Source organism: Heliangelus exortis, chromosome 5, assembly GCF_036169615.1.
Source record: "Heliangelus exortis chromosome 5, bHelExo1.hap1, whole genome shotgun sequence".
Lineage (NCBI taxonomy): Eukaryota > Metazoa > Chordata > Aves > Apodiformes > Trochilidae > Heliangelus > Heliangelus exortis.
The window spans coordinates 6,109,143-6,132,428 of NC_092426.1; the positions used below are offsets into that span (position 1 = coordinate 6,109,143).

The 23,286-nt window shown below is 43.6% G+C and overlaps 1 protein-coding gene across 4 annotated transcripts in view; it reads left to right on the forward strand.

The window, feature by feature from the left end:
- The first annotated feature begins 1,237 nt into the window (after nt 1–1,237).
- Nucleotides 1,238–23,286, forward strand: part of SYT16 (synaptotagmin 16) — a 64,174-nt gene continuing 42,125 nt past the window's right edge. For 2 of the 4 annotated variants that reach the window (XM_071745313.1, XM_071745316.1), the window contains exons 1-2: nt 2,905–3,140; nt 15,638–15,757. The gene's annotated coding sequence lies outside the window, so the exon portion shown is untranslated. Of the gene's footprint in view, nt 1,377–2,904; nt 3,141–15,354; nt 15,758–23,286 lie in introns of those variants that run through there. The other 2 variants (XM_071745315.1, XM_071745314.1) reach the window with 2 other exon arrangements.

Sequence of the window (23,286 nt, forward strand, 5' to 3'; positions counted from 1 at the left end):
GATCTCAGTGCTCATCTGAGCTGGATGCACGTCGTGTTGCTGGGGGAACCAGCCCTGCCGTGGCTCCCAGGTGAATGGATGTTTGATCTTTAAAATAATGGTGTAAAGGTTTATGCGAAAAACATCGCTCGGGTTTTAAAAATACCATCCTGACATTTAGAGGGACATAAGGGGAATATTTCTACAGTTTAGCTGGTAGTTGACAAACAATAATGAAGACTGGCAACATCTGAAAATGTGTTTGAATTTCTGCCAGCTGTGCTCTGGCTCTTTTACCAAAACAGTTCTGAAGAAAGAAAAGCAGAAAAAGGGCAGTGTCAAATTGTGTCTCTCAAGGACGAGAGTTTGTTCTCATAACATTATTGTGGCGTTAATTCTGGATTACTTTTTCCATTGCAACTTTGTAAACAACGTATTGAAGAGTAAAGTGTTGAGTAAGAACTCTGTGTGGGAGAGCCATGAAAGCAGTCAAGTGTGTGGGAGTCAGAGTGGAAAACTTCAGTGGTCTCCCATTTTCCGTCATAAACATGACAGTCCTGGTAAATTCTGGAGAAATTTGAAGAAAAGTGAATAAATATCATATAACCACAGAAAAGATGTTAGGGGCTACAGTGTAAGTCATGAGTTAAAAAGTAAAGGAATAGCAGATTAATCAATGGGAAGGTGTGGGAGTAAGCAACTTCTCTGGTGCAGAGCTAGCTCAGTGGCATGGATGGAGGATGGGTTTCCTGGGCAAGCTGTGTCAAACTTGAGACCTTCCTCTCTCTTTGACAATGCATTTCACTGCCTCCCTTCCAGAGCTAATACTTGGGCATTTATTTTCAATTGTGCAGCATTGGGTCTGAGTGTATGTAAAGGGACTGAGGCACCTGCAGACCCCTGTGAATTGCCCCGGCCCCTTCCTGGCAGCTCGGCTCTGCAAATCTTCAGGGGATGGGTGCTTGGCTCTACATCAGAAAGGGAATTTTCTACTGGCTTAGCAGATGAAGCAAGTCTCCTGGGCAATGGATAGAACTTGCTCAGTCAGTTGGCTTCAGTGACTACTCTGACATAACAAGACTTTGTGTTTCCCTTGTTGCTCTGCTCTGCCCTTGCATATTTTTAGCACAGTGCCACAGCCGCCTCCTGCTCTGGGACCTCGTAGGGCTGATCAGCATCATGACTGAGCCATGCCTCATGTTGGCATCACAGAGAGACAGGGGAGAGGCTGTGAGTCTGGAAACAGCCCTGCTGATGGGCACGTGTCCCCAGCAGTGGCCTTTCACGAGGGCTCTGCTCATCCTGCACCTTTTGCCTGCAGCCATCACAAAGCCCAGGGAACCAGGCACCTTCCTTGGTTGCTCCATCCATGGGGAATCTGGTGCAGCAAGATTCACGTAAGTCGAGGGGCTCAATGTCTGCTCAGTAAGGACTTTTTCCCCCCCCTCTTGAGCTTTTCCTAAGTAGGTTTTATTTTGAAGATGCCAGTCCACTCTGCACTACTCTCCAGAGATCTGCCAGGCAGCAGTTTTTATACACAAGATCATCAGAATGCCTTCTTGTGGGGGGGAAAAAAAAAGAGTTGTATTAGGAACACCTGCAGTAAATTGCCTTGGGGCCAGTTTACCTTAGAGAGGCAAGATACAAATGATTAGAGCCTGCTTACAAATTGCTGCAGGCCAGAACCCCTTTTGGTTGTAAGCAGCCAGGTCTGCAATCCCCTGCTTAGGGACAGCGTCCTTCCCTCTTTCCCCCATTTCCTGTCCTTCTTTCCTTATGCTCTCTAGTGGTTTGAACATTGTGATTAGCTGGGTTCAGATGTGTGATTTTATTTTACAGCCTTTCCATGCTGATTTGGGGAGCCCCAGATATTCTAGAAGCTGGAAACAATTTACATTAATTAATTAATTTCTGGGAAGATCTCCAGTTTCACTGTGGAGAGACCTTTGGTGGGTAGAGACAGTGAGCATGGATTTGTACTGAATGCTGGGGAAAAATGACCCTTCTTCTACTGGAAACTAAATCTGTATCCAAAATGCACATCCAAAGAAGCAGTTGTGTGGATAGTGAAAACAATATGTGATTTCACAGTTAATATTAGAGAGCCTTCCTTAAAATAAGCATTAGGGTTAACAAAAAAAGGGGGGGGGGGGGGGGGGGGGGAGGGAGTGGGAGAAAAACCCCAGGAATTGAAGCCCATTCTCTACCCATTTTTCTGGTTTATTTTTATTTTTTGCAATGAAGAGTGAATTTTTAAGAGACAGTCTCTAAGATGAAATCTCCAGCACTTTATGGGTGTATAATATATATGAGCTGGTATGGATGATTAAACCTTTTGCTCTAGGAACAATTTTTATCTCTGTGTATACAAACCCCATTAGCAAGCATGGAGCTGCTGGTGCAGCTTTGCTTTTCCAGGTTGGAGCTGACAGTGATGGAGCAGGGCCTGGCCAGAAGCCTGGCAAGTGCAAGGGGTGGGTAGGATGCTCCCAAGAGAGGAAATGCTTTGGTTTAGACTGAATACCCTCTGTAATCCTTGCTTTACTTTTTCACTGCAAATATTTGGGAATCCAGGGTGGAAAAGGTAGGTTTCTATAGTGGATCCAAAATGTTTATGACCAAAGAAAGTATTTTAGCCAAGTGATAAAATGAATCTCTGTATAGGAGAGAAAAATAACTTAAAATTTTGTGATGAATGAATGGCAATTTTTTTTTTAAAGACAGATTTTTCAGCAGGATAATTGTTTGAATAAAGGCCTGGCACTCATAGATGAAAGCAGTAGGAAAGCTACAGGTGAGGCAGTAATTTTTAAACAAGCCTTGTTAGAAGTGGCATAGGCTGCTTTATCTCTTATTTCTCTGGCTAACATTCCTTTGGTGGCTGTCACATGTTTACCAACCAGCAGCCTTCCTTCTTCCTTGGGACATTAAATCAACAAGCAAATGCAGCTGAAAGAGCACAAAACTCACTCTTGCTTTTGAAACTCAGGAGTGTGCTTCTCTGCAGCTTTACCCAGCTTGTGTGAACCCCACAGATCCTGTGGATATATCAGCCTGTCTGGGGAAGTAAGCATTGAAATGCATTATTTGTGAGAAAAGTGTTCTTGGGACATTACAGTGCTGGTCTGACTTGTTTTGCTGCTTCATGTAAGTGTGATTAGGTAAGTCTCACATTTGGAATGATTTGTGGCTATTTTTGTTGAGAAGGTAACTTTCCTGGTTTGTGACTTTGACCATTACAGTCTGAAAAGAAAATCCTGTGTTGCCAACACTTGTTGATTTGGATTTCCATGCTTCTTTGGTTTTCTAGAAATACAAAGGTCTTGGAAATTGCAAGTAATGAAGGAGTTAGCCTATTCTTTTCTCCTCATTTCTGCTTTGACATTGTGCTATTTCCTGCTGTCATTTCAGATCTTACTGTAAATCAGTGGTAAGACCACAATTCTAGCTTTGTAATGAGTAACACGATATAGAGTATTTGCATTCTTATTAAGGAAAGGGCACATCTGATTGCTCTGCAAGAGAAGCCATGAATTCTTACGGGTATTTGTGACTAAAGTAGGTTGAAGGACCTAAATGTAGCATGGTGGCTGTGGGAGAAAACAGCCAAAGGGATCCAAATAAAGGACTAGACAGACTCCATACTTTCTTTCAGTGTGTCTAAAAACTTCCAAGGAACATGCTGCACTTTGTCCTTTTGGTCCTTTGTGTCAAATGTTTTGCAGAATGTGTCTGTGTATGTTTGCTCACATGGGCTGGACTGGAGCATCAGAATGCAGAAGCTCTTGAAATATATGGAATCTATTTTAGTCTGTCTCCATTGCATCTGTTTTGGCTAACAGCCTTCTCTGTCTGCCTCCCCCTTCTCACTCTTCTCCTGGCTCTGAAGTGGCATGGGTCTCCATTTATCCTTGAGAATGGTCTGACGCTGCAGATTTTGCTTGAAAGAAGCTCCAGGAGGATGCTTTGAAACTTGTTAACAGGAATGAATCCTCCAAGGCAGCACTGTGGTTGCTTTCATCTGGAGGAGGCCCTTCTCACAGGTTTTATAGTGCTGGGATCCTGCCCTACATGTTGCTTTTTCAAAGGAATTATAAAGAGTGTCTTGCATCATCAACATTTGTTTTCCCTGAGATCATTCCTGCTCCCCATTAGATCAATGACAACTCTGCTTTTGATTTCCATGCTTTTGATTTTCCATGGCCTGTAGAGACAGATATTTTGGGCAGAAGTCCCAGGGTTCATCTATGATTCAGCTTGGCTGAACTGAGCTTAAGCAAGGGTGAGGAGTGTCTGGAACAGAAAGAAAATGTGATACAGGAAAGAATAAAGTGGGAAAGCACATGTAGGGAGCCATATCTTCCTCTGACCATTAAAAGCAGCTCTGGTTCCCTCTTCCAGTGAAGCCTGTGAGACTTCATTGCCTTTCCCTTATCACAGGGTCCTTGTTAAGCTGAGAGACCACCTCAGTTCATGCCCTTCTCTGTGCAGCCCTAGTAACAAGTTAACTGGTTTGTTACACTAATGTGGATGGAGAAATGTTCATGTTGACATGGTAGAAGTACTTCCTAAGTCTTCACTCTATTATAGAAACCACTGGCAATTTCCCCCCTAAGCATTTGTTTTAATGGCTTTTGTTGGTGTTAGAACATATTTTCCCAGGGCGTAGGTCACCTGCTCGATACCAGAGCCCTAGAAATCTTCCACAATATGCTCTTGCTTTGAAGCCACACCCTGCTTTATGAGCAAGCTCTTTCTGCTTCAGGGCTCCCTTTCAAATACCAACAATTCCTCCTTCCTGTTCCTCAAGAGCTTAGGAGCTAACCCAGGTCCCAGAGAGCTGTGGTGTGGGACAGCATGTCCTGTGCAAATATCCTCCATACCAGGAAAAAAACCATCTTTGGTCCCCCAAACCACTTGTGGCAACACCATGAGTTACTTTAGCAGCAAACAGCTGTGTGTGAAGTGAAACTCAGTTTAGGACCTGTGGCTAAACTGGCTCTGAATCTAAATTCAGAGAGTGCTGGGTTAATGCCCTCAGAGATACAGTAAGGAATGACCCAGGAGGGGAAGGGAATTTTGAATTCCAGGGTTGACTCTGCTGTTCAAATGCCTCACCCTCTTTTTTGCAATTGCTTGGAAAGATCATAGGGCCATCTTAGGTGATGTGGCACTGAGGGTTGTTGGATGGTAATTGATGAGTTTTCATAGGCATGAATCTCAATCCCACCAAACGATTTCTTGTCTCAGTAGCACTACAACCGTAGGAGTTCCTGCCCTCTGTTCATGCCTCTTTTTGTGTTAAATGCCAGACTGATTTTCTATCTTTGTGGCTGGGGTTAAGTGCAGGGGCCTGAAACCTTTAATGGAGCTGCAGAAAGGTTGGTCTTTATTCTACTTTAAAAAAAAAAAAAAAAAAAAAAAATCAATTATTGGGTTGTGCTTTCAAGGCAAAATTAGCCATCAAAGCTGCTCTTTGATTAAAAATTTCAGAATAAAGCAGATTTTCTGTGCTACAGTTTGACAGCAGTCCCTGGTCTAGGAAGGTCAACAGATACATGGTTGCCCCAGTTTTCCTTTTAGGTCAGCAGTTTGCCACTGCTGTTACCTGAATGTGTTTAATGTGAGCTGAAAAAGGGAAAAAGTGAACTGAGAAGTCTTAAAACATGTAGCACCAGGCCTGTAGGGAGTGTATGTTACCAATACTGGGAGATTTCCTTTTCTTTCAAAGGTCCTGGGTTGAGGCATGGACCCTGTCAGGGTCCTGTTCCCCTCTTTCTGTGTGGTTTCCTTGCTGCCTGTCCTCTCTGCAGCCTGTCAGGTATGTGCTGAGTGCAGGCATGAGCATCTCATGGCCTCTTGCTGCCCCTTTATCTCCTTTGGTAGCTGTCAGGAGATGTCCATGTCCTGCAAGGAGCCAAAAAATAACAGGTCAGAGAGGAGCCAGGGCTGTGTTCATAGGGTGCCCTGCTTCCATGGGTACATGGCTGGCTCTCTGCAGATGAGAAATCGTCTAAGTATTAAGAGATTTGGTTTGATTAGCTGAAATCTCCTGTTGGCAGCACATTTCCAGTCCCTGGAGCAGTGGAGATCAGACAGGTTGCCAAGGCAACGCAGAGCTTTCAGCAAGAGGGTTTGCTGCTGCATCGTCCTTGGTCAGTTGATGGAGTAGCATTTTTTTAGATTTTTGGAAAAAAAGCTGCTCTTTGGCCTTTTGCTGTGGTGAGTCATTCTGCCTTGGGTCACACTGGTGGAACTAAGAACAAGGTTTTGTGGATGAGGAAAATAAGTACATAAGAGCATAAAGGTCCCAATTATATTCCTCTTTGAAGAGAGGAGAGCACTTCAGTTCTGAGTGAAGACAACTTATTGTTATTCCCTCCAAACAGGAGAAAAGCAGCAACTGAGATCCTCCACTCTCCTTCCTCTTCTTCCCTTTCCTCATTCTCCCAAATGTAAACTACTTATTTTTGTTTCCAAGAGTACTCTGTGCTCCCTTTTGAATTCTTGACCCATACCTGCGACCCTTCCAGTTTGACTTTCTGTCACTGCTTCACTCCTTGCTCTCTGCTCACTACTCTGTTGCAGAAGCCTTGATGAATTTATCTAAGTTTCCCTTTCATTACATTATTCCCCCTTTTTACACCACCTGGGAGATGAAAAGCTCATCATGCCACCTCTGTGAATGCCACTGCAGCCGTGGTGGAATGCTGAAAGTCATCGTGTTGGCTGTTACCTCTTCGTTGGTCTCAACTCCGAGTCAGGAAGGTGTTGGGACATGGGTATCTCTCACTGCCACTGTTCCCTGATTTTACTGGGATAACAAGGTTGTGCCAGCAGTGTGCAGGGCTGATGCAGTGCTCTCCTGTGCAGCCAAGGAGGGAAATGCCATGGTGCTGAGTGCAAGGCCTTGATTTGATGAGTGAGTAAAGGTTTCTTCAAAGTAATTCTGGCAGTGATAGGAAAGATGTGCTACAAGGCTAACAAGACCACACCTGGGGAGTTGAAGGTGGTGGATTGGAGATACCCTCAGAGTGCCCTTTTTTGTTTCTCGTGCTGCTGAGATACACACGGGTTTTGCTCAGCAGTAGATACCTTGTTAGTTCAGGAAGAAATCATTGCACAAGCAAGAATTATGAAGCTGTCACTGAATGATTTAACATGGGGAGCCAGGCTGGCATTTTCTGAACATGCAGGTGCTTCTGTTCTCTTGTGAGTGTGTACCTCAGCTGGTGTCATGTAACAGAAGAGAAGGAATGAAAAAATAAACCCAGACGCTGCTTTCCGAGAGACAAATTCTGACCTTTTCTGTCATAAAACCAAGGCGTGACCTTTGTAGTCAGCAACTTGTATGCGAGAGGGAAAAATTAAAAAGGGTGGAGGAGCCTTTAGGAGCCTACATTGACATCCCTACTTATTTACCCTTTTTGAGAGGATGGCAATTGATAGATGTGTCACTGTGATGATGCACGGTTATCTTCTTTCCTTGTCTCAAAATACTGCATTAGTGATACCATGGCAACAAAGAAGTTGTCTTTAAGGAAAAGGGAAAAAAAAAAAAGTGTGATTTCAGTGTTCAAGAAAGGTGGCAGACTGACAGCCCTAGTCTTCCCTTTCTACCAGTGTAAAGGCAGTGGTCGTGTCAGCTCTGACAAAATGAATCCAATTATGAACTCAGTGTTGTACTGTGGCTGAAAACAAGCCTGGGAGATGATCAAAGATAAACATATTAGAGCAAGAGCAGACTGTGAATCTTCTGAGAAAATGTGTTTTTGTCAGACAATTAAATTCTGTTTAAATTTTTAAAACTTTCCTTACTCAGGTAGCATTCCTCTCTGAACAGAGTGTAGTAATGTGAGAGAAACCTCCTTGTCACTGCTGTGGGTTTTCTGGAGGTCAGGCAGTCAAAGGACACGTGCAAGGGACAAGTCCAAGTCTCTGTCCTGCTTGATTCGGATTTGCATTTGAGTACAGGTCTTATCTCCAACACAAGGAGCCTAAGAAGCAGAGGACTTGCTTTTAGGGACTAGCTTCTTTCTCTTATTTGAGAATCCTACAATCTAGATTGTAGATAAGAACTAGAATCCAAATTGTATAGTTAGTTATCACTACAGCCCTTTTCTTCCTTTCCTGCTATCTGAGGTGAAAGCTTTAACCACCAAGTTAGTTCCCCCCTGCTTTGTGCAATGCCTGTTTTTACAATGGAAAATAGTTCCAGTGTGCAAAACTGAGAATTTTGAGTATAGCTCAGAGATTAGGGTGAATATTGAAACAGAGAAGAAATGACAGAGCAAAGATTTAAGTGTAAGGGTTTCTCATAGATGTGGATTAAGTTCTAATTTTTCTTCACTGGTCTTGAGAAGGACTGAGGAAAACAGTTGTGAAGGCTGCAGGCTCCACTGTGCTCATCTCAGCTGTTGTCCCAGCTCTGAGAACAACCCTGGCAGGACTGGTAGTGGTACAGGAGAACCAAGACCTGGGTGGGTACCACAGCTTCCTCGTGCTAGCCCAATGAACCCTCTTCAGCCCTGACACACAGGGCACCAGTTTTCAGGTTGTGAAGGGCAATTCAAGTGCTGTGCTGCTCAGATTCTCACTCTCTGGCTCTATTAACTTCAACGCATTTTAACTAATATGCTGAATTAGAGCCTTTTCTGAGATTATTACTAAGGTTGACAATTAGTCTCTGAATCACCCTTCAGGGGCCTAGGCTGTTACTTCAGTCACTTCCATTAGACAATGTGAACACTCCCCTGTTCTTTAGGACACACTTCTACTCCCTTGTTTCATCCATATTTGTGGTGTGTGTGCTTACAGATGGAGGAATGGGGTGAGAGCCAGGGCTGGCTGCAGAACACCAGGCATCATCATTTGCAAACACTGTGTACTTGCTCTTGACCTGAAGTAGGGCTACACTGTCATTTGAAACACACCCAACAGAACTAATACTTGTTTTTTCCTAATTGGAAAATTCCTTTTGTTGAAGGCAGAATATTTCACAGAACACAGTTTGGGTGCAAACATCTTCAGGAGCGTTGTTCAAGGCCAGGATTTCTGGGATTTCTGCTGATGGGAAAACAAGAGGTGCCACAGGGCTGCATGTGCAGCAGCCTTTGTGAGGTGGAAAATCTGGGCTCAGGGAAAGCCCTCCTGAATTTGGGCCTCCTCATGGCTGGCTTATGGCTCTCAGAAGCGAGCTGCTTGGATGCTCTGGTATTTGTCCTCCTGGTGTTTGTCTTCATCATTTTTCTAGAGCAGGTTCTCAGTGAAGTCCAGACAGCATCCTGAGAACTCAAGTCTGGGTCTGTCCTTTTTGAATCTTATTGAGCAGGTTGAAAATATCAGTTGTAGCTGTGCTGACCCTATTGCTGGCCCCAAAAAGGACTGTACAGAGAGCCAGACTCAGAATAAAGGGTTGAGGGTGCCCTCCTCTAGCTGTGTACCTTGGACAAGCTACTGGAAAAAGGGAATGGTGGATTTAGGAATTTCTTGAGTGAGTGCCCTTACTTAATGCCATCACCTCCATGCCCCTCCCTTGAACTCAGCGTTTCCAGGAGTTGTTGGGCACCTCTACTGGGTTGCATCTCTAAGAGGAATCAAGCTTTGGGGTAAGAAATGCCAGTCCTGTGGCTTTCAGGCAACCCAAGGTGAGTGAGGAGATGCCTGGAGGCTTGTGTCTGCTGTGGTGTCATCTCTGAGAAGGTGCTGTGGATGTTCTATTTGAGATGTTCTCAGCCCTGGGGTGAAAAGTGTGGCTCCCCTTCTGTGGAGCAGTGGTGTTAGTGTTTCCCTGCCTCACAGAGCTGCTGGGGAGATGAAGTTATTGAAGCTGGCAAGGTGTTTGGGTACTGTGTCTGGGTGGGTTGTGGAGGAAAGGGAGATGAGGTTGCTGTACTATCACTGAGGCCTTTGAAATTTCATGCCTATTCATAGGCCATAAGAGCAGCTTAAATCTTTAAAGGTGACCTGCAGATGCATCAGCAGCAACAAAAATGGGCCTGTTCTTCCACCCTTTGATCAGTCAGATTTTAGAGTAAAAGTTAATAGATCTATAGTCAGGTCAAAAGTGCCTTTCAGTCCTTCATACTCCTTATACAAAAGCACTGGAGAACTTTGTTGTTCTTGCTATTTGTAAATCAGAACATAAAAATAAAATGTGTGAAACTGAACCTTGATGCAGGGCCAGGCCTGCTGCCTTGGGTGGGAATTTCACCCTTCTGCTACAGTGCTGAATGAGGTCTGATTGCATTTCTGATAATGTATTTGTGGATCACCTTGAGGAGACGAGGAGGAGTTATACAACTGTTCCCTCACAGTGCTGCTAGGAAGGCTCGGGCTTTATCTCCTTTGAAATAGATATCAGCAGAGAGCTGCAATCCTGTGAAAACACACATTTATTTCTGAAGTGTTTGTGTATTGTGTGTGTGGTGCACATGAATAGGATTGCCACCTGTCCGAGGCTGATAATGATAATCTGGGGAGCAGTGGTCACACACTCCTTGTTCTAGCAGTTTGCTGCATGAAGAACTGGTGCCTACAGCTTCCCTTGGTCTGAAGTTATGGAATGCTGCATGCAATGAGTTGCTTTAACCTTTTAGCACTTTCCAAGCTTGCATGGATGTGTATTTGATAGAGGTTTCACTCTAATGAAGACTCTTAGCTGTGGCTTATGAAAAACCTTTACCTGTCTTGCTCTCTCAGAAAGATCCCATTACTTATCCTACTCCTTTAGGAGTCCCCATATGGCAATTTTACCTTTGGCCTCAGCTTGTGAGTGGGCAAAGTGATAAGAGCCTGATACCCACATGCTTTGGGCACTGAGGAGAGGAAGTGGCTGAGAAACATTCTTGGTGTTTCCATTGCACCCAGTGGGGAAATTATCCACCCAGTGGGGCTGCAGTCACCGTTTCACCCCACACAACTTTCCTTGTGTAGCTGCTGAGCCTTCCTAAGCTTGTTCCAGATGGACTCCTGGGCTTTGCTGTGCTGTGACACTGCTGGTAGGGATGAGGATATGTAAGTGTGCAAGTAGGTGGAAACTTTCTAATACATCATGATAGTAATAATAATAATAATAATAATAATAATAATAATAATAATAATAATGTGCATTTCTTCTGCCTTGCAGCTTTCTCCAGAGCTTCTGCCCACGCATCAGCCTACTTGGTTCACAATGCAGTGTGCACGCTAGACAATTAGTGGTTGATAATGAAGAATGTCATGGGAACCAGCAGGAAAATCATAGCTTACTCCAAATATATAATGAAATGTAATTAGCACAGACAGTAAAACAGACAATTTATGTTTTGGTTTGGTTTGGTTTTTCTTGTAATTAAAAAGTACCAGTAAGCATTCCTTTTGCAGGAAGCTTGGTATCAAATGGGATTAAAGAGCCATTGTCTGGAATAGGATTTTGTGCAAAATTTAACCATTGTGAAGCAGAATGGATTGAAGTTTTGTTAATTGGAGACTCTCCAAGTGAAGTTAATATGACACTTCTATTCATTGTCCTGGTCCTGGTCTGTCTGAAGGAGCCAAGTTGCCAGGAGCATTATTGTAAAACCTCCTACAAGCCAAATACCCAGCCAGATTCCATGCATGTAACAGTGTGGCCAATACTTCCCTCCTGCCCTTCCAGACAGATGCTCCCCTGAAGTCATCACGCAGTGTGGAGGTAACATGTGGGGAGAGGTTGGAGCAGAAACAGCATCTTAACATCTTGTACTTGCCGTGTCCTCTGTCAGATGTCTTCTGTTGATCTTCCTTCCACCTCTGATCTCTTCTGTCCTAGCTTGGGGCCCTTCACACTGCATCTCTTGTTTGTTATTAAGTGGTGTAGAGCAGAGAATCCTGTGCAGCTACCTGTGCCTATAGCTCACCAGAAGTACAAACACCATTTTTTGGCTTGTGCTCTCACGTGGGACAACAGAATGTGTGAACCCACTGTGGCATTACATAAAGGCACCTAGGCATTAATCTCTTAGCTTAAAAATAAGTGAGTGCAGGGACTGTTCATATCCCAAAGGAAGTGGTGGCCAGCTCCTTCCCTGGAACCAATAGCTGAATGCTTCACTATGTCTCCTTTCCTTCAGGTACAATGTAATCTGTTGCTGTAGAGCTGGAAATTTTACTTTTATGAGAAATCCTGACAGGCTCCAGCAATGCTGTAACACAAGTAACATACATGCATTTCTGCTGCTCTTCTTCCTCAAGACCCTCCCTGGCCCAGACATCCCACCACAAGCCAGAACAGAGCTGTTTTACAATGATTTCCCAGACATAATCTTAGCCTAGAGTTTCAAGTCTGCAGAGAAAGTTCTCCTCTCAAGTTTCAGCTTGGGAGGAGAGCTGGGTCACCTGGTCAGGACTGTATGCAGGTTCAGGATGTTTTTCTCTTGATGCAGGAGGAGCAGAGAGCCAGCATGACTCCCTTCACAGAGGGACAGCAGCTTCCAGCTGGAGCCAGGTGCACAGACTGTAATGTTCCTACCCACATATGTGAGACAATGCTCAGGTGCAAAAATCACAGCTCTCCCTCTGAGGTGCTGTGGCACAAACCTCTAGTATTGGCACAGATCATATGTGGGGGGAGGAGAGGAGACTTCTCCTCTTAAAGCTGTGGGACAGGATGCACAAGCTCCTTTGCCTTGTGCTGCAGGAGTCCCAGCCACCTCCTTGTGGTCAGGCAGAACCTTGTTGGGAGAGGGATTGTGGTTGACTGTGGGACCCATCTGTGTGAGAGGTGCCAGTTCCTGCCAGAGCTGTGGTGGTCTTTCTGGAGCATCTTTCCTCTTTGCATGGTGCTTACAGTGAAGGGAGGAGTGGTGCAGGGGTCTCAGCACCTGCTGGTTGCTGGCTGATAGTCTTTGCAGTTCAGGATGTAGGGGCAAGGGTCTGTGCAGCCCCTTCTTACCTGTGCTCCTCAAATCTCCCTTAATAGTTGTTATTGTTCAACTTTGACAGCTTCTTATTAGAGTCTGCTGCTGGAATGTTTGTGAGCTCAGACAGGAGATGCCTTTTACATCTCTGCCCCAAGGAGTACAGGAAGCCTAAAGGGTTATCCCAAGTCCTACACCACTGTGCTGCTACTTTCTTGTTGCTCTGTTGCTGACCAGGCAGGAAACAAAAGTAGAAGGGCAATGCTAATGTTGTGTCAGTCTGAGATCCTTTAGAGCCAAGTTGATAGCAGCTGATAATTTGTTTTCAAACTTCTTTTAAGGATGCCTTGTCTAGCCAAGGGTCTGCTTTTTCCTCTGTGCAGGTCTGTTGGAGAAAAGTATTTTCAGGATTTCTGCAGCTGGGGCCATGTAGCGTGTTTAAGCACGTGTTGGAAATTTTGTGTTTAAAAGTATTGGTGGCTTGCTTGTGCTCAGTCTGAGGGGGGGAAACCCTGGCATCTCCTTGGGCTCAAAGCAGAGATTTTATAAAAGAGCTTAACTATCTTTGCCACCCCTCTACATCACACGCTCTGCAAAGAAATCACTCATGTAGAGCCTTCAAAACATGATCATCAGCTTGCTGCACATCTGCTCTAACTTCATACACACACACACATTCGTGTGAGCCTGTGCACATACTTGTGTGCTGAGATGTGGTGCTTCCAAGTGTTTTATATGGAATCCTTCTTCCTGCTTATGCTATGCTCAAGAAAAGGAGAGGGCAATTTTCCAGCCATAATTGTGAGAGTTGGTGATGCAACCAAGCCAGGCTGTCCTGTAGTCTCTGAGGTTATGGCTACTTTAAAACAAACTCAGATACTTTGATTTACTCTTGGCTCCAACAGCCATTTAGTGGTGACTTCAGCAGCTGAAAATAGCCAGAGTGATCACTCAGCCACTCACATCCCCAGCCCTGCTCCTTGGTGTGAGGGAGATATGTGCCATTTACCCAGGGAAGCTGTGGCACAAAATTTCAGTCTTGTTGGGAACACCCACTGCCTTCCTGGACCCTGCTTAGTGCTGGTATGGCACAAGGGGCACACAGAATTAATCACTAGAGAAGTGACTGTGCCCATGTAGAAGTGAGCAATGGAAATGTAGACTTGATCTTGTCATCATTTAATCTGCTGTAATTCTGCACATATTTCTGTGCCTTCCTTCGGCTGGAGTGAGCAAGGTCAGAGCCACCTCTGGAGTTTGTGTAATTCATTTTCTTTTGTGGTCAGTCCCAAACACTTGTCTGTTTTGCATGTGGGCTACTGCTATGCACTGGTGACTTCTGCTTCCAGTTGAGGCATATTAGCTTGTATTAATTTAGTTTTTCTTTTAATTGCCTGGGTTGCAGTCCTGCTGTGTACCATCAAGGCTGTAACTGGAGACAGTGTAGCTTTTCCAGCCTAAGTCTTGTGCTGAGTCAAATCTTGTAAGCTCCCAGTGGGATGTTTCACAGGCAAGGCTGGCTCTGTTTACATCCTTTCCTCCTGCTCATCTCATCTGTGAGCTGCAGCTTTGAAATCACAGGCATCCCTGGTGTGCCACTCATGCTGCTGATGTTCATTTTTATGGAGTCTTTGACTTGAATTGAACAAATGAACTTCACCTCTTCCTAGTGAAGTAATTACCAGAATAACAAGCCAGTTTTTACTCTCTTTTTTTTTTTTTTTTTTTTTTTCAGATGGCACTTACAGTTTTTGACGTGTGTGCCCTTGCCATCCACATCGGATGATGTATGTAGTGTTTGTCCCTTGTTTTGGCATTTTGATATGTGTGAGAGAGGTGAAATGGCTTTAAAAGCTTTTTGCTGGCGCCTGCGGTTTGTTGCAGACCCAGTGGTACAGGCAGAAAGGGATAAATTGAAATAAGACTTTCTCTACTGTTTGACACAGGGATGTTGATGTATAGGACTAGGTTGTCAGCTGGTGCCAAACCACTGTGCTCCATTATATGTGGCCAAACATGGCACCACAGGAGCTAAACTGAATTATCTGAGCTGGAGGCTTGTCTTTTGCAGCAAAGGATGGCAATTATGCCAGACAGTAATATACTTTTTACTTAAGGGTAAAATAACAACTGAATGAGGATCATAGGCCATACATTAACCTGGTTCTTAGAAAATGTAATGAAGTTAGTGAGGACCATTATGGTGTAATCTGATGGTTTTAGAGAAAATACACAAATTGCAAAGGAGATGTTTGGGCCTCTCAAGCCCTGGGCTAATCCTCCCCACAGCCTCCCCAGAAAATTTACTGTGAGCTGTGCAGAAGTGGCTTATGATCAAGTGATGTTTCATGTCTGGATCCTCATTGCAGTATAGATTGAGAGTGTGTCTCTTGAAGCTGGTGGAATTCTGCATTGATAGCAGTTTACTAAAATCAGTTATGAATCTTTCCTGTGTTGGAGTTTATCATGCGACAGAAATTAATAACTTAATCATAACCCAGCTTGGTGTGTAATGTTTTTGATGCCCTCAGTAGACTTGCCCATTGCAGATGTTGTATCCATATAACAAAAATCCAAGTTCTGCTGAATTTCGTTGCTGTTTCTTCTGGGGACAAGATGGGGAAGAAGAGCCAGAGATACAGATGTGTCTAAAATACACCTTTTTCTGGGCAGTTTTTCCTATTTACACTGCTGTTTTATTTCTGACTTACTGTTCCTAGTTATTCCTGAGGCTTTTGGGGTTTTGTCTGCACTTGGTGTCTCCATTATCCTCCCTGCAGTCCTCTTCCATTTCATCAACAAGGAGCTCTACTTGGAATAGAGAGGTGGGCTCCTGTGCCTGAAACAACAAGGGAGAATCAAGCACAACAAAGAAAAGTCCAGAGTTCATGAGAGCCTTGGTGAGTATCACAGAATTATACTGCCTTTGATGTACAGAATCTTCTTGAGGCTCTGGTTGCTGGGAGGAGAGACCCATTTTCTGTGTCTTGGGTTATTTGTATGGAAAACATCAGGTTTTTGGATGGACTATAGTAACCTCCAGAACTTGATGAAATGGATATGCAATTGCTACTGTGCTCTTATTATCTTCATTGTTTGGAATAATCTCTTGTAAAATGGGTGGAAACACTGGAGTGAAAAAACCACACTCGCCATGCTCTATTGTGGGAGCATTTTGTTAATCCAGTCAGAAGCAAAATGTTAGCAGTTCTGAGTAATGACACTGCCTTTCTGCTCACAAAGGATATACCTGTCCTGGTTTTCTTGTAGTAGCTATTACATGCTCTTTCATGTGTTTGTTTTTGTCTGGAAATATTTTTTTCTTGGGTAAACCCATGAGTCCTGGAGTCAAAATAACTGGGGATTTGACTGTGTTACAAACCCAACATTTTAATGACTCTTAGCCATCAAAAAAGGATCCATTCTGGTAGTGCTTGTAGCAGAGAATTGGTAATTTACTCATACAGTAAATTTGCATGTCATAAGTGTATAATTATTAAAGTAATCAGCCAAGATGAGGTCTCAGAAGCCTCCCCATTGAAACATCTGCCTCTCGGTGCTTCAGTCTCAAAGCTAATTGTGGAGGGGCACAATTGCAAAGCCTGGAGCTGCTGGAGGGTTTTTTGATGTACATTTTGCATTGTACAGCAAGTACAAGGTGCAGCAGCACAGAGTGCAGCAGGGCTCTTGCAAAGGGCATGGTCTGGTCACACCTTAAGGGCCCAGGATTTGTGGACAGTTGCAGGCTTGGATGCCACATGTGAAAGGAAGTCAGTGGGACTTGTGGCTTCAACCACATCTGTGAGCCAGGAACAGGCAGCAAAAAGTTAAAAGTAATTGAAGTTATTCCCATCCCCATCCCTCACTGAAAGTTCTAACTTTAATGTTTCTAAACAAAGCCTGTGGGTTTTTTTGTTGTTGTTTTTTTTTCCCAGTAAGTTTCCTTTGTTGATATTATTTTTAATTTTTTCTTCCCTTCTCTTCACTTCCTTTCAAGTGGTGTAAAAATGTGGCTTTTATTTCGGTTTTTGAGAAGACACTTCTCCCAGGAGCATGTGGGCGTTGACATTCTATGGAGCTGTCACAGGCTATCATGTAAACATGTATTTGCAATGCTTTTTAAAATGTGAATTATTAATAAACAGGGTGGCTTGCTCTTTGTATTTTTTTCCTTTCAAATTTTGAAGGACACAAATTGTGTCAGCTTCTCAGCTGACACACTAGATGGCAATTTTCATTTCAGACTAAATCTTATGTGTCTGAGTAATAAACCTTTGAAAACATGGGTTTATAATGGAAACACTAATTCAACTTTAACTACAACTGTGCTGTACAAGCAAAATACCACACACATTAACGAGGTGCTAAATCTGATACGGCAGAGGAATGTGTTGTAATCATTAATTACAATGGAAGCTTAAAGTCAGAGCCTGCTTTTTCTGTTCAAACAAAATCAGCTTGGTGAGTTGGAACTAAGAGCTATTTAAAAGTATCATCTCTATATTTAGTTTAAATTTCAACGTAGCGTTTTGATACTTGTAAGGCCAATATGGAATATGTGTGTAGGAAATGCTAATGCTTTTAAAGGACAGCAGCATGAGATAATGGATTAAACCCTGGGCTAACACAGCATGTCATATGGTGAATGTAGAAACCTGGAGCCTGAGCTTGGGCTGGGAAGCCAGGAAATGCTGTTTCTAGCATGGCAGTTGCTTGGGGAGGGAGCTCTTCCAAGAGGAGTGTTGAGAAGGAAGAATTTGCTTCAGATTCGGAATCTGACTTTCCTGGGTAGAAATGAGCAGGATGGGAGTGTTTGTAACATCTAACTTACTGGTTATTATTCACCTTTCTTCTTCTCAACTTCTTCTGGTGAGCTGTGTTTGGTACAAGGAGATCCTGATTCTGAAGACTTTGCTGTTCTTTAACGTGTAACTCACTAAGATTGCCCTTCCCCGTTCTAAGCTCTCAAACTGGGGAGATCTTTTGGCTTTTCTTACATCATCTTACATTCATCTCCTGTAGCTGAGGCTTTAAGAAAAGTTTAATCACCAATAATACTTTTCAAAGGCAGGAATGTTAGCAGTGCTGCCTGGATGTTGAACTTGCTTTGTCAGGGCAGCCCTAGGCCCAGCCAAGTACCCAGCTGGGGACCATCCTGTGCTAGCAGAGGCTTAGCTTCATGTTTAGAAAGGAAACATGTGAGTTAGATATGGAAAGCCCAGCAATGTCCTCCTCCAAAGACATACAAGTGTGTTTGGTTTTTGCAACCTTTTTTCTGAGTACTCAGTAGCTCCCTGGTCCTCTGCAAGGTGCAGACTGAGAACGAGCCCGAGGTTATTCACGACACACAGGATCACTGAGGCTGGAAAAGACCTCTGAGATCAAATGTCCAGCCTATGACCTACCACCACCACATTGGCTATGTCCTGGCACTAAGTGCCACATCCAGTCTCAAACACCTGGTTGAAGTACATAGCTCAGCCAGGGTTCCTTGAGAAACCAGTGGCAAGAAGGAAGGGAGCTCTTGAAAGTGAAGATTCTCAGTGCCCAAGTGCATCCTCTCTTCTAAACCACTTTTTCTCTCAGTTGCTACTTCAAGGCTCCAAGTAAGAGTGGGTGGACATTGGACGGTGAGACTGTCACCACTGGTGCCTGTCCTAGATACTAGAACTTGATATGTAACCAAGCTGACTTAAATGAAGGATGAGAGTAGCTGAGGGTTCCTGAGTTGGTAGGGACAGCTGCTTGCTCAGATTTATGGCTCTGAATCCTTTAAAATCATTTGAAACTAGGTCTGGTTTTCCCAGTGACCCCTCAGCCTCCCAGCATGTCCAGCTGGACTGGTGGTTGACTTGGCAGAAGTGAAAGGAGATGGGAGCTATGGACTTAGCTGTGTGTGCACCCAAAGATGGATGACCAGGAATGGATAATCATCCACTGCATTTGCTGCTCAGAGCTGTGGTTCCCAAGCAGCACTGGTGGTCCATACGCAGCAATTTCCATGGGTTCTGTAATGATGGAGTGTGTGTGGGAGAAGAAGGAGTAACAAGTAAGTGGGTGACTCCTCAAAATGTTTCTAAAATATCTTCATTGTGTTAAACAGCCAGACATGCTCTCCCACTGCTTATTTCCATGCAAGTAATTGCTCTGGTTGACCCTGGCTTGTTGAGTTGCTGCAGATGGGTAGCATGACTTGCAGGCAGGGTGAAGACTCAGTCTACTGGGTCTGCTCTGTGCAACAGCTTGACAACATAGGTGGGTGGGTTCAAGTGCTGGTGTAAATTGGTGTTTCTCCAGCCTTTTAAACTTGTGATTTCCTCTTGGCTCTCCTGTGTTCATGCAAGCTGAGGAGCCATAGCAGTTTAGCTACAGAATGTGCTGTAATTTCTGACTGCTGGTTACTTTTGTTCCCCTAATCCAGTAATTACAAATGTTTCTCACTCCTTTACCTTGAAAGACCATGGTTGCCATTACCAACACCACTTTCTTAGTTCTCCAATGATCTGTGAATTTCTGCTCTTTTTGTAACCCTAGGTCTGAGAAGTATAAGTAATTACTCATTGTTTCTTTGTGTACTACCACTTGGCACAGAACTATTAGGGTTTTGTGCCTATGGAGACAAATGGCTCTTTAAAGCAGAGGACCTTATTTTAATTTGGAGGATGTGACTGGCTTCCATGGAGTGATCCTGGGCTTAAAATCAGTACCAAGGCAGATTCTGGCTCTCTAGTATATCCATACCAAATTTGATGATAAAGTCAAGTGTTCTAATTTTCTTCCTCTTGAAAAGTCCCTCAAGTTTTATATTATTATTTTGTGGCACTAGTATCTATCTGTACAGAACTGGACTTACAATAAACACACAGCTGAGTTCAGGAGGTCTATGCAAAAATAAAGCACAAAGTGGCCAGCATAGAAAATTGCCATCAGGTCCTCATCTCTGTTGCTGTTGGAGCTTCTGGGCACAATATTTAGATGCTGGTCTTTGAGGAGCACTTTTTTTTTTGCCTGAACTTATCACTATATACTCAATATGTTGGAGAGACCTTTTTTTTTTGAAAAAGGCTCTACAGGTACGAACGATTAATGTCACATTTGCATAATTCATTTTTTATTCTATTCTTTTCCTCTTGTCCCCATCACACTGAAACTTTGAGGATCAGTAATTGTTGCCATTATTTTTGACAAAAGGAGAGTGTGCAACAAAGGAGTGGGAAGAAAGGAGGAGACACCATGGGGCTCAATATCCTGATCAAAACCACTTCTGTCATTTGGGTATGAATTTTTACAACTAATTTGGCACAGCATCACTGGTAGTGATCAGCCTGCAAAGGCATGAGATGACTTGGGAGTGGGGAATAAATCAGCAGGCTTCCTCTGCGTGGGCTAAACCTGGTGCAGCAGGGTGCATTGCTGTCTGAGCTCATCTTTGTTTTCTCTTCACCCTTTTGGGGCCTGCAGGACCAGTGCATTGCAGCAGTAGGTTTATTGTCTGTTGATTTGTAACCCTTGAAAGTTTCCAATGAGATGCGTGTAATTTATTGGGATAAAACATTAGGCCTTCCTTGAATGCCCTGGAGTTCCTGAATCACCAGCTGAAAACTGTCATGGCAGAGCATGTAATCCTTTGGAAAGTGCCTCTGTCTTCTTTTAATTTTTTTTTTTCTTTGTGTGTGTGTGCTACATTCAGCTACATAAATAGAATTTTAATAGCACGTAGGCCAAAAAGGTACCGAGATGTTCTGTATTTCTGTTTTGTTTTACCTTAGGGAAACTTGATCAGCAGTGATGCTCACAGTTGATGTGAACCTTGGGGCCTCTCTGTGAACTTTCCTCATAATGCTCCTGCAAGAGGCTCCAATCAGCTGCACAGCTTGAAGTGCACAGGCTGGGTTTGGCACTGTGACAGCTTTGACTGGAAAGACAACTTCATCCTTACAGTGTTTGGTTATCCTTCACTGGGAGGATGGAAGGGCTTTACCAGCATCTTGTTAAACATGATTCTGGCAACCACGGCGAAGAGTCCAGATTGTTCCCAAAACTAGGACAGAGGATTTCTTGGCCCAGTGCTGCTGTTGCTGCCTGCCTTCAGCAGAGTACATTTCTAATCTCCCCTCTGCTATTTTACATGTGTGCTAATTGGATTCCAGTCTAAAGGAAGGATCGGGCTCATTATAATTTTCCATGGCTTAAAAAGAGTTATTAAATCATCTTACCCCTCTAAGGACTCTTTTCATGGGCAAGAAAATGACCTTGGCCTTTGTGCTGACCCTTGATGGTCCAGGCATCAGCTTAGGTTCACATCTTGGTTTAGTTTTTTTTTTTTGCTAAGCTTGGACCAAGGCTTCATGGTAGCTCTGTAAGCTCCTGTCCATAGATATGATTTGTGTTGTACTGGTGGGTATGGGGGGCTGTTGCTCTGTGTTTGAGATCAGGAAACAAAGGTAAATGATAATCAACCGTTTAATGAACGTTTCTGAGAAGCAAGGAAGGTAGAAATCATTCCTGTGGGTACATGTAGTGGGACTGTCTGAACCAGTGACCCAGCACAGTGCTCAGAGTTTCAATTGTGGACAGATGGATTCAGCAGCTTGCCCAAACTGCTGAAAATCCTTCTTGGTACAATTTTCTTGGCAGTGGCAAAAGAAGTGCATCTTTCTAAAAGAGTGATGTGACAAAGTTGTCTTCTGAACTTTGGAAGTTGGGAGATCATTTCATCATCTTGTGTCTTTACCCAGGGCAGTACATTCCCAGGCAGACAGATGGGGCTGTGGATTTCTTCCTCATCTGGTGTTTCAGAAATAAGCACTCGCTTGAAAATCGTTCAGTTATGATATGCTGAGATACTGTTTTCTATCTGTCATCCACAAGCCTCCTTGCAAGGTGGGGGCTTGGTTGATTGATGACACAAGATTGATGATGACACAAAGCTGGGAGGAGTGGCTGACACACCAGAGGGCTGTGCTGCCATCCAGTGTGACCTGCACAGGCTGGAGAGTTGGGCAGAGAGAAACTACATGAGGTTCAACAAGGGCAAATGTAAGGTCCTTCAGCAGGGCTGAAATCACCCCATGCACCTCAGTATAGGTTAGGGGTTGACCTTCTGGAAAGATCCTGAGAGAGATATGAGGAGAAGGATTTTGGAATTTACTGTCTACCAGACAGTACATGTGAGCCAGCATTGTGCCCTTATGGCCAAGAATGCCAAGGGTATCCTGGGATGCATTAGGAAGAGTGTGGCCACTAGGTCAAGGGAGGTCATCCTGCCCCTGCCCTAGTGAGGCCACATCTGGAATACTGTGACAAGGGACAATGGGCACAAGCCACAACATGGGAAGTTCCATTTTAACATGAGGAAAAACTTCTTTAGGGTGAGGGTGACAAGCACTGAAATGGAGTGCCCAGGGAGGTTGTGGAGTCTCCTCTGGAGACATTTGAAACCTGCCTGGATGCTGCTCCAGGCAGCCCTGCTCTGGCAGGGGGATCAGGGAAGATGATTTCTAGAGGTCCCTTCTGGGATTCTGTGAAACTTTTGAAAGGGCCACACAAAAAGTGACTGAAGGAAAGGAAGTTTGTGCCTACGCTCTTTCAAAAGCTTGAATAAGGGAAATCATTGTAAGAAGTGCACATCTGATGGCAATTTTTAGGAGCCTGCCTATCAAGAAGACTGAAAGACACTTTGCTAATATTACAAACCTCTGCATTGTGGTAGTGTTTGAAATTCTGCTAATAGTTGTCTTTTTTTAGCTGTACAGTAATTGCACCTCTCAATGGGAATGCTACTCAGGAATAATGATCCTATCAAGACGAGGAAATATAGATTGTAGCAGAGGTTATGATGGTTTCTGTGAGAGGCTTAACATTGATCCTTTTAGCTACCTGATTTTCCAAGAGGAAAAAAAAAAATAATTTTGAGTTAAGCAGGCAATTCAGTGTGAAAATTCTTGTGGTTAGTTTTAGAAGATGGAACTTGAAGTGAGTTTGCTAAACTGTTTTTTTCTCTCTCTCTTTTTTGATAAATGCTTTCAGAAAGAAATGGATTTTTCTTTCCCACACATTTAAATGCTCTTCTCAGTTATTTTCTTTCTTTCTTTTTTTTTTTTTTTCTTCTAATGCAAGTCAAAATTGTTAGAGAATTCAAAAGTAAAAACCATTTATGTTGAAAAGGCCATGTTGTGGAATACATCATAAACACCCCGTTAGAACAGTGCCTGCTAATTAAGAGAGAGAGCTCCTGGGAAACAGCAAGCCTATTAACAGAGCTCAGCTCCCTTTGATCCTCTGTTGAGTTTGTAAAAACATTACCCGCCTAAACTTGTCTGCAGCTTGTTACACATTTTATCCATCTGTTCCAACACCAAAAATATGCATTTTATAATTCAGTTGAACTCCAGTTGTTCTGCATATTACTGACTGTGGAATCTTTGGT